We start from the raw sequence: 12,934 nt of genomic DNA on the forward strand, positions 1-12,934 counted from the left end.
AGCCACTCAATGCTATAATATTGTTGAGGATTTGGCTCAGGCACTGTCAGCTATGTCGGCTCTCGAGGTGCTCCAAAGCTGCCCATCATAGCAGAAATATTTGCTACCATCTATCGAAGTTATTGATCCCACTGATTCCAATTTGATATGTTTTGATCTAGAGAACCATTTTCCATGCTTGCCTCATCAGATTTCCTTTCTCATTCAGGTAATCATCAATGAGAAGACCATCCACAGGATTGTCATAGATGAAGGTGCTTCCACTTGCATCATGTCAATTACATGCTATAAGGCCATCGGTTCTCCTGCTTTGAACCAATCCCTGAACACTTTGGAAGCTTTTGTTGGGCACGTTTTTCAACCCTTTGGTGCCTTACCTAACCTTGCCATTACTCTAGAAGGCAAGACAGTACAAGTCGAGGTAGAGATTATTGATGCCAATCTCAACTATAATCTTCTACTCGGCCGGAGCTAGACCCACGCCATGATTGCTATAGCCTCCTCCCTATTCTACGTGATTCATTTTCCCCATCAAGGGAAGATTGTCACTGTCAACCAACTATCCTTCTTTGCCTCTTCCTCCCCGGATGGAAATTTTCTATACATCAAGCACACTGGTGCTCTGTATGAGAGTGTGGGGTCAGGTCTTTTCAAAGATTTTGCCTTATTGGAAAATTTTCCGCTCCCACCTCCTCATGTTGCCTTTGTTAACATGATCTTGGTCAAATCTGACCCTTGGGTCATACCTTCATTAGATCTTGTTGATACCTGGGGCGAGGTTATGCCGCTTAGTCTTGCTGAAATCAACTACGTGGAAATTGTTTCGGCCTCAAGTTCCACATCCTCTGATTCTTCTATTTCGAATACCTCTCTCGATACGTATTCTCAATCCCTGTGTCTTGGCGCTTTGGAATCGCTTGATCCCTTAACTGAGAATTTCCTTGCTGATGAAACTATCATGGAATTAATGTCTCTCGAGGAACCACCTTGGACCGATACTCATCATCGTTCCTCGTTCCTGCCTCGCCTGATGGTCACGTCTACCAGTTTCGAAGAGTTCTCTTCTCCGTTTCCTTCCCTCCCACTTCTACCACCGATCATGATTCATGTAGTATGGTTGGAAGGAAAATTGGGTAATATTATCCAAATGATGCCGATTGATATTCCTATCAATCCCGGTATCATTGAACATGTCCATATCGAGGTAACTTATTCTTCGGATGAGATCAAGACCTATACTCGTTTGTTTCAAGAACTCTGTGATGTGTTATGTGGTCCTACGAAGAAATGCCTCGCATTGATCCTTGCATTATTATGCACGAAATACCAACTTATCCTCACGCGAAGCCCGTTCGACAATGGCTCTGCCCAGTGCACCCTAGGAAGGTCACTGCCATCAAGGGTAAAGTTGAAAAACTTCTCAAAGTTGGATTCATATATCCCATCCCTCTTACAGATTGGATGTCAAATATTGTCCTGGTGATGAAAAAAAAGGCATGATCTGCATTTACGTTGATTACCATGATCTCAATCATGCCTGTCCTAAGGATAACTACCCTACTCCCTTCATTGATCAGATCATTGACGAATGTGCTAGGAGCGAATTTTTTTTCCTTTATGGAGAGTTTTTCTAGTTACAACCAGATTAACATTGCATCGGTCGATCAAGAAAAGACAACTTTTATCTGTCCATGTGGTACGTTCATGTACAAAAATCTCCCTTTTGACCTCAATAATGCTAGAGCTACATTTCAGTGGGCAATGTCCTATGCATTTCATGATATTTGCAACATCGTCCAACCTTACTTGGATGACCTTCCTGCTCATTCTCATAAGCGCTGAGATCACCCTGACCATCTTCAAAATATTTTCCTTCGTTGTAGACACTACAACATTTGGTTAAACCTGGATAAATGTGTCTTCTGCGTAAAATCCGGACGACTCCTCACTTTATCGTTTCCAAGGACACTATCCGCCTTGACCTGCTTAAAGTCGATGCCATTGTAAATTTACCCCCTCCATCTTCATTGCACCAACTCTAGAGCCTGCAAGGAAAGACAAATTTTCTCCATCATTTTATACCCAATTATGTTGGGCTAGCTATAGGATTTACCCGGTTGCTCAAACAAGGAATGCCCTTTGCCTGGGATGAGGTTGCCTAAAAATCCTTTGATGATCTCAAGGCTGTCCTCATAAATGCTCCTTTGTTGCATCCCCTGGATTATTATCGAGATTACTTCCTTTACCTAGCTGCAGCCCCTAGCACCATTTCTATGGTCTTGGTCCAAGATGACAACAAAGGCCACGAACATGTTATCTACTACCTCAGTCGTAATCTCCTCGACACTGAAACACGTTATGCCCATGTTGAGAAGTTGGCTTTGGCTTCCGTCCAGGCTGTTCAACGCTTTCGGCACTACATCCTCTTATGCACGACTACTGTGATTTCTGAATGCAACCCCATGACCTACATCTTGAATCGTCAGTTGCTGGGGGGCAAGTATTCTAAATGGATTGTCATCCTGCAAGAATTCGATTTGGTATTTACTACTACCAAATCTAAGAAGTCACTAGTTTTCGCCAAGTTGATTTGTTCCCTTCCTTCTAAGTCTCTCCCTACTGGTGCAGATGAGCAACTTTCAGGAGAGACTCTTTTCCTAATCAACACCCATGATCCATGGTATGGTGATATCATTGTGTATCTCCAGATGTCCATGTTCCAGTCCACGTTGACTAAGGATGATCGGCCGACAGATTCGGTATCACTCCCAACCCTACCATATTATTGGTGATACTTTATACCGTGTCGGTGTCGATTTAGTTCTTCGCCGATGCCTTACTCTCGAGGAGGTTGAAAGAGTTCTCAATGAATGCCACTCTGGGGCATGTGGTGGTCATATGTCTGGCTATGCTAGCACTCAAAAAATCCTTCGCGTTGGTTATTTCTGGCCATCCATTTTTAAGGACTGCATCCTTCCTGTTCGCAAGTGCCATGAATGCCAAATTTACCAACATAAGATGCGCACCCCACCTGCTCACCTACACCCCGTCATTATCATTGGTCTTTTTTGGGGCATTGATTATATGACATGTAACCCTCCCTCGATCGGGGGGCATGGCTATATTATCATTGATGTGGATTATTTCACCAAATGGGCCGAAGTGATGCCTACATACTCTGCAGATGGTAAAACGATGACTCAATTCCTTTTCAATCATGTTATTTCCAGGTTTGGTGTACCTCAAGCCATTGTCATAGGCCATGGCTCCCATTTCAGAGATTACATGATGACTGAGTTGGCATCTACGTTAGGTTTGTGCCACGATGGTTCAACCCCATATTAACCTCAGGCCAATGGCCAAGTTGAATACGTGAACAAGGTTTTGGTTACAATTCTTCAGCGTACTATTGGGATGCACAAGTCCAATTGGCATGTTATGCTCTTTTTAGCTCTGTGGGCTTATTGAACCTCGACCAAATATGTAATTGGTTTCACACCATTCCAGCTAGTCTACGACCTAGAAGCAACATTGTCGATTGAATGCGAGATTCCTTCATTTAAGCTAGCTGTCAAAATTATCCCCAAAACATCAAATCAGGAAGAACACCTCTTATATTTAGAACAATTGGAAGAGACTCGTCATCTCACTGCTTTGGTTATCGAAGCACAAAAGAAACGGGTCAAGTCCCATTTCGATCAGTCAGTCTCCCCTCGTATGTTCTCTGAGGGTGATTTGGTTTTAGTATACAACCAAGCTAATGATAAGCTGGGGGCAGGCAAGTTAGAACCCATGTGGCATGAGCCCTACATTTTGAAACGTGTTTTTCAAAAAGGGGCCTATGAGCTTATTGATTATGAAGGCTATCCTTTGGACAAGCCTTGAAATGGGCTTTACCTCAAGAAGTACTATGCTTAGGTCATCTTGCATGGTTACTTGTGTACATTAGTGTGTCATTCATTTTTGTGCAGTGTGGTTTGGTGTGTTAGTTTTCAAACAAATTTCTTGTTTGCTATGTTTTCCTTGCTTTGTGGATGTCTGTGATTCCCCACATCGGTTTTGATGATGGTGCTTGGCATAGTACACAAAACCTATCATGCGCGGCATGGGCTATTTATGACCCTAATGGTGAGTTGATTGATCTTCAAGGTATTTGTTTAGGTCGTACAACTAACAACATTGCTGAATATAGTGCGATTATCAAACTGTTGTCAGAAGGCATTGCTCTTGACATTCGAGAGTTGGTTGTCAACCTGGATTCACAGCTTGTCGTCCTTCAACTCAACGAGAAATATTTCGTCAGAAACCCTCAAATATTGAGAATGTATCTTCGTATTCATCTACTTGAAAGGCATTTTGATTATATTACATATCATAATATTCCTAGATGCATGAATACACTGAAAGATGCATTAGCTAATTATGTGTTGGATAGACATTTACGAAACACGTGAAAAGATAAAACAAATCATTTGTACCATAGTAAGCAAGAAAATACTATATATATATATATATATATATATGGTGATAATGTTTGATACATCAAAACCCAAAAAAATAATATGTGTGTCCAAAATAACATCGGTGACTCACAGGCCTCATATATCTATGGCATGCAGGCCTCAAAAAATGTAAATGCTGAACCTAGGAACTAATCAACATGGTGATCATGGTAGCATGACACGGCTCGTGCAACACGAGTCAACAATCATCAGATCTGATCCGAGACTCCCACCGTGTGTCTCTAGTACTGGTGAGCAATGTCTCCCACCCGAGCATACTCTGGGATACCACAAGTCAACCCCTCAAGGTTCCTTAAGATATCCTCCTTGTTGTCACTCGCTTCCTGATAAGGAGCGACAACATCAACCAGGTGGGTGACATCCCAGCAGGACGCTCTGGTCCGACATCTACATTAACAAAGTGAAATGTTGTAAACACACACACACACACAAATATATATATATATATATATATATATATATATATATATATATATATATATATATATATATATATATATATATATATATACAAAATTAAAAAATTGATTTTTTACCTTCATCATCAAACTCCTCTCCATCTGGTAGTGGCATGTTCGGGTCTCCATGGAAGTCGATGCCATTCTATGGCTAGTCCTCCACAACGATCTTCTGTCGTCGTATCCATGAAAAGAAGGCAGGCCTGTACGACATGTGCTGGCCCCTAGTGATCCTGGGCATCAAATGACTCCAGCAGGCCATCTGTGGGTCACGTGGCATGGGAGGATATACCCCAGTCAATTGGTACTGGAACAGTGGCACCTATTCCAAGAAAAAGGTCACTAGTACAGATCTGAAGCAAAATTGCTTTAGATTCCCCGCGTTAGCTTTGGTCAGCTGATGTTTTATGTTGATCTTCATGGCCTCCACCCAATTGAAGATTTTCGGTGCTATGTAGTCAATGGCATACAAGAATTTTGACTTGTTAGCCTCATGCACTGCCTGGGATCCCGCCACTTTTTTGATAGTCAACAGTAGCACTCTCAGTGTCAGATCCTGAACGGTGGAAATCTCAATCTTGCCACTCATGGATTTGAGGGTTTTAGGGCAATGTTTGGCGAGCAACATGGATATCCTTACCCTAATCATTTGTTACCCATATAAGTTGACTGGTTCCCCTCTTTGGGACAGTCGTGTGATGAAATATATGTCTGAAGTTTCTAACTCCAGCTCCTGGTCACCAATGATGAATATCTCCCGATTTATGTCCCAGAGACTAATTAGGTACCGAAGCAACTCAGGTTGGGCCCGCATCCCTGGTGTGAGAAATAATTTGAGGAGCCCACAGGCCCTCAAAGCTTCCAGGCAATTTGGATCATTCAGTTCCTGGGTGTCCACATCCTCGTGCTCATGTTCTTTCCAGTCTACCATTTTCAACGATTCTTTCCTGCAAAAACCATAGATTTAAGTCAATAATCATTTTTGACCCATAAATTTCAAATTTCAATGGTGGTTTTAAGGGGAAATAGTTTCTTTCCCTATTCATGGTGCTGACGTTCCTGTTTTAAAACAATTGCACCGACGACGTGATAGGCCATGTTAATTACCCTCGGCCAGCCGGCTCGGTTTCGTGCCCAGAAGTCGCGCCGATCGAAGGTGATTTTTTTTTAATAAATCCTCCCTTAACAATCCCAAAAATGGTTAAAAACAAGAATAAATGGTATGAAAATGAAGCTTAGGGCTTTGGCTCTTACCTGTAATTGGCAGCTTGACAAGTGACCTCCCGGATCTCCCGCAATTTGGTTCGAAACAATTAGGGAAAAAGTGAGTAAAAAGTCTTTCACAACAAGGTAAAATAGTAAATGGTAAAAAATATTTACTTTTCCTCCTTTTTATTTAGTTTTTCATGAAATATTAGGTTTTTGTAAATATTTTTACCTATTTTTCCTCGAGAATTGGATGATGCACTTTACCTTTTTTGCACAACGACAGGTGATGGATGTTCAACGATGATGACGAGTCACGTTTCAACTCTTTTATCGACTCGTAACACTCATATGAAAATATTTCCGAGTATTTTTCCCTTTTGACTTGTAAAAGAGAATAAAATGGGGGGTCTTCTTTCAAGCTCTTTTTTGACCCTTTAAAAACGAAAAGATAGCGTAGCCCTTGTTGTTTCGAACTCGTTAACGGATGCGAAACGTCATGCGCCCAATGTAAGTTTACCCCTTTTTCGGTCTCGGATGCACTATTCATGAAAAAGGTACTCCTTGACTAAAATGGTCAAGAGGTTCTCTCAAGTATAATTTTTTACCTTTTCGGGCTCGAGAGACACAAATGTACGAAAAGGGACCATGTGGAGTTTTCATTTCCGTGTCTTTTTCAAACTCTCTAAACATGAAAAAGATACTGAGTTACAACTTTGTCAGACTTGTTAAAATATTAAACGACATCGGATTTGTCACCATGACGAACATGAGCTTCTCCTTCCTAGGGCTCGTTAAACTTGCCAGGTCAGATTCGTCCGAAGGATGAACTTACAGTGTAAGAATATGCTATCTCCTTCAAGCTTACGATTAAAAATAATTGGGGTACCTGCCAGAGATGGTGGGGGGGGGATTTGGAAATCTGATTAGTTGTGTCGGTAGCTCACTCTTGAACATGACACTTTCTGCTTCGTTTCGGGTTGGGATATCCTCCTTTGTATCATTGACCTTCCTGGGCTTGGTCATTCATTTTTTCCTTCCATTCCATCTCTGCCATGTCATCATGACCGCCAATCCTATGGATCCAAAAGCTGCCAAACTTCCAGTTGTGTCACTGATATGTTCAAGAGTTGTCCTTCTGCAGTTACACTTACCTCTAATTCTCTATATCATACAAAATCATTTTGCATCCTTTTGTATCATGTTAATGATGTGGGATACATTATGGACCTCCTTCAACACGGTCGCTTCCTGTCAACTTCAACTCATTATCTAGGAAGTTGACCAAGAGACTCCCTTCCAGTACCTTAGAGCTTGCATGCCCTAATGGAAAGTTCTTCACACTCAATGACAAGTTCACATCATTGGCTTTCGATCGAGTGATTTCACGGGTGTTCGACTTCAGTTCCTCTATTCACATTCCGTGGATTGTGCTGATAGTACCTTGAGGACCATTGTCATTATTGGTGGTTTCTCTTGCGCTTGTTAACAATTTACATCATTGAATGGTAATTAAGCGACTTTCTAGCATGTTCGACGTCAACACATTTATTCACATGTTAGGATTTGTAATTTGATTGGGTTGTGTTGGAGCACAAGACCCTGGACTCAAATCACAAAATTCTAGGTTGTGAAGTGATGTGACATGGTTATGTTGATATACGTGTCTCTTTCAGATGGATGGCTGTGACCATACCATGAGTTATCATATGTGATCCTTCTCATTATTGGGTGGCTGCGACCATACCTTGGTTTCATTATGTTCCTCTTTAATGGATGGCTGCGCCCATGCCTAGATCCATTTTCATGATTATTCTCTGGATGGCTGCGTCCATACCACGATTCATGTATCATTTGACAGATTTTTCAGTTATGTATATGTATTTTTACTTGCTTGCAGGTTTTCCGACGGTAAACTATGGTTCCCCACACTGATTCATAAAGCACTTAATCCCTCACTCTAGTTCGACCTTCACGCTTTAGGGGGCATCTGTTACAATTTTTTTTTTCACTATCCTTGTACTCCCTATCACCGACCGGAGTAACTGATATTTTTTCCAGTAATGTCGGTCCTCTTATGGAAAGTTTTTTAAATAAAGAGCCAAAGCTTCCATCTCTAGAAGCTTCGTAACAAATTTTGGTAAATGGTTTGGCCAGATGGGGTCGAGGATGTCAGTTTGGGCTCCTTTCCCCTATAAGGATGGAACTACCTTAAGAGATAAGACCTTCTCCCATGAGAAGTGGATCCATCTCCCATCCATTCATGCTATATAAACCTCCCCTTTTCCCAAGCACAATCTAGGGTTAATGTTGGTGTGCTAGTGCTAATTAAGTTTGGAGTAAACAACAAGCTATTCATAGTTGTAACTCTCTAGTTGTGTGAGGGAGAAGTGTGAATTTGGTTTAGTGTGAAGCCTAAAGGGAAGAGCCTTAAAACTATCATTGTTGAGGCCATCCTGGAATGCTAGCAGAAGTGTGTGTGAACCTAGTTTTGTCAGAGGAGAACGGCAATGTTAAGACAATGGTTGTAATCTCTTCTTGATTAAATATATATGAAACTATCAATTGATTTCCTACATGATGTGTCATCTTACATGTTCATGGCTTAATGTTTCTTGACTTGTTAAGTAGGTTGAATTACAATTTGTCTATTATCATGGTTGTTGTTTGCTATTGTTTACTTGTTTCAGGTGTTTGAAGAAGGAAACGAGAGATAGCTAGAGTGAGCAAGCAAGGACATCATCAAACAAGATAAGCATACTAAGAGGTAGGCCCTCTTAATTGTTTCTAACCTAAGAAAATATTCCATAGAATGTATTGGTTGTGGCTAGACCCATTATTGGGCTAGAGGAATTGTTTGTGTTTGCACTCATAATTTTACTTCACCACACTAGAGCAGTCAGATACTGAAGAGCGTAGAGAGGGTTGAAAACAAGTTTAGAAAGGTAGAGTCAACAAAAGCACATAGGTTTCAGTCGACATAGGCAATAGTAGTCAGAGACTTTGATGACAGAGGCATCATTTTGATTCAGGTTGGATGTTTTTTTTCTGGAGTTGATGGAGAAACAACACTAGAGAGAATTTTTGCATGCAGAACATTCCAAAGGTTCAGGATTGGGATCAATTTGAATTCCTTTCTTGTTGAGAGGTAGTGTTGAAAATAGCAACAAGAAATAATAAAAATAGAATCCAGAAATTCCAATTTAACTTGTCCTTGATTTAAACTGAGAATTAAAATCCAATTTTATTCTCATAACAACTTGTAATAGTTAACTATAGTCAGTTGACTTAGTTAGCTTAGGAATTTCGAGTTGGAAGTCTTTCTGAAGTCATGTATATGTTCTCCCTATATTATAGGGGTCTAGGATGAGTTAAGTATGAGTGGTAATTAGTTAACTCAGTTTATTGAGTTAAGTCCAGTTAAATTAGTTCCAAACTGTTTGAGGAACAAATAGTGAGTTAACAGTAAGTTGATGCATTAGCACACTCAACTAGTGCTACTCTAGTTAACTAAATATTTACTCATCAGAAACTCATGCATGTCGATTCTGAGAAAGACCCAATTGATATTAGAGTGTAGGGACATTGTATTATTTGTTGTATAATTTTATGAGTTGTACAGATTGTGCATGCAATAAGGAAGTGAACATAGAGGGGATTTTGCAGTTATGGATGAGGAATTTCCCTTTAAATATAGGCTAATTCTATTAGGAATTGTGCAAAGAATTAGAAGCTTGGAGGCTTGGAAATTTGGCTAAGTATTGGCCAAAGGAAGTCATCAGGAGGACGATAGGAAATACTTGTGTAGGTTAAGCTCAACGTTGAGAAGAGCATATTGTACTCATCCAAATTCTTTGACCAAGGGCACAAGGAAATAGGAGACTTGGAGAGCTTGTGAAGAGGCTAAGCTTTGGCCTTGAGCTTGCTTATGAGTTGGAGATTGAATGTGATGAGTGCTGGGATTGTTCTATAGAGAACAAGCATTGTAATTTCATCTTGATTTTCCAGATTAGAACAAAACAGATAGTGGGGTTTTGAGCTATGGCTTTCCGCAGATACTTGTTGTGTTATGTGCCATTGATGTTCTTCCTCTTGTCGATTATTATTTTTATCAATCTTTATGTGCTTCCACTGTAAAGAGTAGAAGTAGATTCTTGTCTCTTGTTTTAGTAGATTACATGAGCTTGTGAATTTACAAGATTTTCTACATTTATAGTTGGAGTAATGGAGACAGAGACAAAGATCGCTGGGTCAAGGAAGCGAGGGCCATGATTGCACAGGATGATTTAAATGGGGCCTATCTCGAGTTGAAGTAAGCTACCTCTAATCTCTCATGTACACCTCATTGAATTAACTGATGATTAGAGCCTCAGGGACAAGAATTTGATTATAGAAAGAACAAAACCATGATGGACTACATTCTGATCATTGTGATCAAATGAATAAGCATGGAGAGCCTCGTTGGAGTGTGTAGGTTGACTGAGGACTTATTTCTCAACATGGAAATTCTCATGAGACCATTCCAAATGTTTAATGTGGCTGAAGAGATCAAACATTCTGATGCAACAACAACATGGACAACCATGCAAGATTACTCTTGGGCAACGTGAATGGCAGGTTAATATTAAATAAAGAGAGAATCATTCTTTGCATTATAGAGGAACAAAAAAAGGTGCACAATTGAGAAAAGTGGGAGAATAGATTATTGTTGTGTGAGCTGAAGAGTGCGAAGTGGAGTATATGTAAGTGGTGTGAATGTCCCAAGTCTTTAAATTGAGACAAAGAATTTATGAGGGCTATGATTAGAGATAAAGGAGAAACAAGGAGAACAATTCAGAGGAGAACTGCAATGGATCATATTTTTATTTCTATGTATATGTATTTTCCCCTGTGTTTAGTTTGAAAATTGTATGAAAGGTATAACAATGGCTAAAGTAGGTGGTTGCCTAAATTCATAAGAGGTTGGTGCCTCTTGGAAACTAGGTGCTTTCTATCTTAAGGGGGATAGTGCCTCCTGTGAGTGGGTTCTCACAAACAAATTGATGTAATTAAGTAGGTGGTTAATTCACATCATAACAACAAAAATATTGGGGGTTTTTTCCCTTTGGGTTTCCACATAAAAATACCCGTGTCAATATGTGTATTCTTATCATGTGATGGATTTTATGTACATGTGGATGCATTATCTTGCCGACCATTTGTATTGTATATGAAATTTCTCACAATTAAATGACCATAGTGAAAAGATTTAAAGACTTATACTTAAAATTCGAAAGAAATTCACTATTACTGATTCACCCCCCTAGTAATTCCTTATTCCAACAGTTGGTATCAGAACCAAGTTCCTTTAGGAACCATATAACCACTGGAAGGTAGATCCATAAGGAATTATGTCTAGGAAAGAGAGTCAAGATGCATACTCAAGCAAGATACCAGTCTTTGATGGGATAAACTATGCTTTTGGAAAGTTAGGATGGAAGCATATCTTATGTATCTAGGAGTAGATGTTTGGAGCTTAGTAATAGTATATTATGATGTCCCTGATGTCCCTCCCACTAATGTAGATGGTAAAAAAATGTATGGAAATAATTATAAAGCCAAGAATTCCATTCTATTTGGCCTTAGTCAATATGAATTCATAAAGGTTATGCACTGTAAGTTTCCAAGGAAGTGTGGGTGAAGGTAAATCAGAGTCATGAAGGAGATGACAAAGTCAAGAAAGCCAAACTTCAAACCTTTAGAATGAGGTTTGAAATTTTAAAAATGAGTGAAGAAGAAATCATAACAGAATACAACCTAAGAGTTGATGAAGTAACCAATATGATTAGAGGACTAGGTGAAGAAGTCAAGGAATATATGATTGTTCAAAAGGTCTTAAGATATATACCCATGATATTTAATGCCAAATTATTTGCTATTGAAGAAATGGATGATTTAAAGAATCTCAAGATGGATCAGTTGCTTGGTACTCTCACAACCTATGAGATGAGAGTAGGAAGAGAGAAGTCTGAGCCCAAGGAGGCATCGTTCAAAGTGTACAAGAAGGCAAAGAAGCACAAATATCTTCAAGATTTCTCCAGCTGTGAATCTGATAAGGAGCTAGCTCAATTTTCCCTGAAACTAAAGCGTGGCTTAGGAAAATATAAAGGGAAGTTACCCTTTAAATACTTTAACTATGGAAAAATTGGAAACTTTTCGTCCAAGTGCCCTTACAAAGAAAGGACAAAAAAGGAAGATGATAAAAAATTTAGAAACAAATCTTAAAAACATTAGAAGAAGAAGTTTTATAAGAAAAAGGGCTCTATTCCAAAGAGGACAGTTCAACACTAGATTCAAACAACAAAAAATCTTCAAAAGATGATTTAGATAAGTATTTACTTATGGAATTTGGGGAAGACTCCATGAAACAAAATACTTCTAACTATGAAGAGGAAGAAGAAGAACTATGAGTAGTGGACTTTGAAAGGGAACTCAACAGTGCTCTTGATGAGTTAAAGAAGGCAAGGAGAACAAACAAGTAGCTAAAAGAATAGGTACAATGTGCTGAAGAAGGTATGTACAACTATTACAATGAGGAGTTTGTTTATCAAAAAGAAAAACTTGAATAAGCCATTTGAAACAAAGATAGTTTAGCCTTTCTACTAGAAGAAAAACAAGGAACATCTGAGAAACTAGATGAAGAGAACAAGCATTTAAAATATGAGTTGTTTGAGGTAAATAATGAAATGATCTAAAAACATGAAAAGA

The sequence above is a fragment of the Pinus tabuliformis genome, chromosome 3_2 (genome assembly GCF_031772625.1).
Source record: "Pinus tabuliformis cultivar Carrire ecotype Pingquan chromosome 3_2, CPIR1, whole genome shotgun sequence".
Taxonomy (NCBI): Eukaryota; Viridiplantae; Streptophyta; class Pinopsida; order Pinales; family Pinaceae; genus Pinus; species Pinus tabuliformis.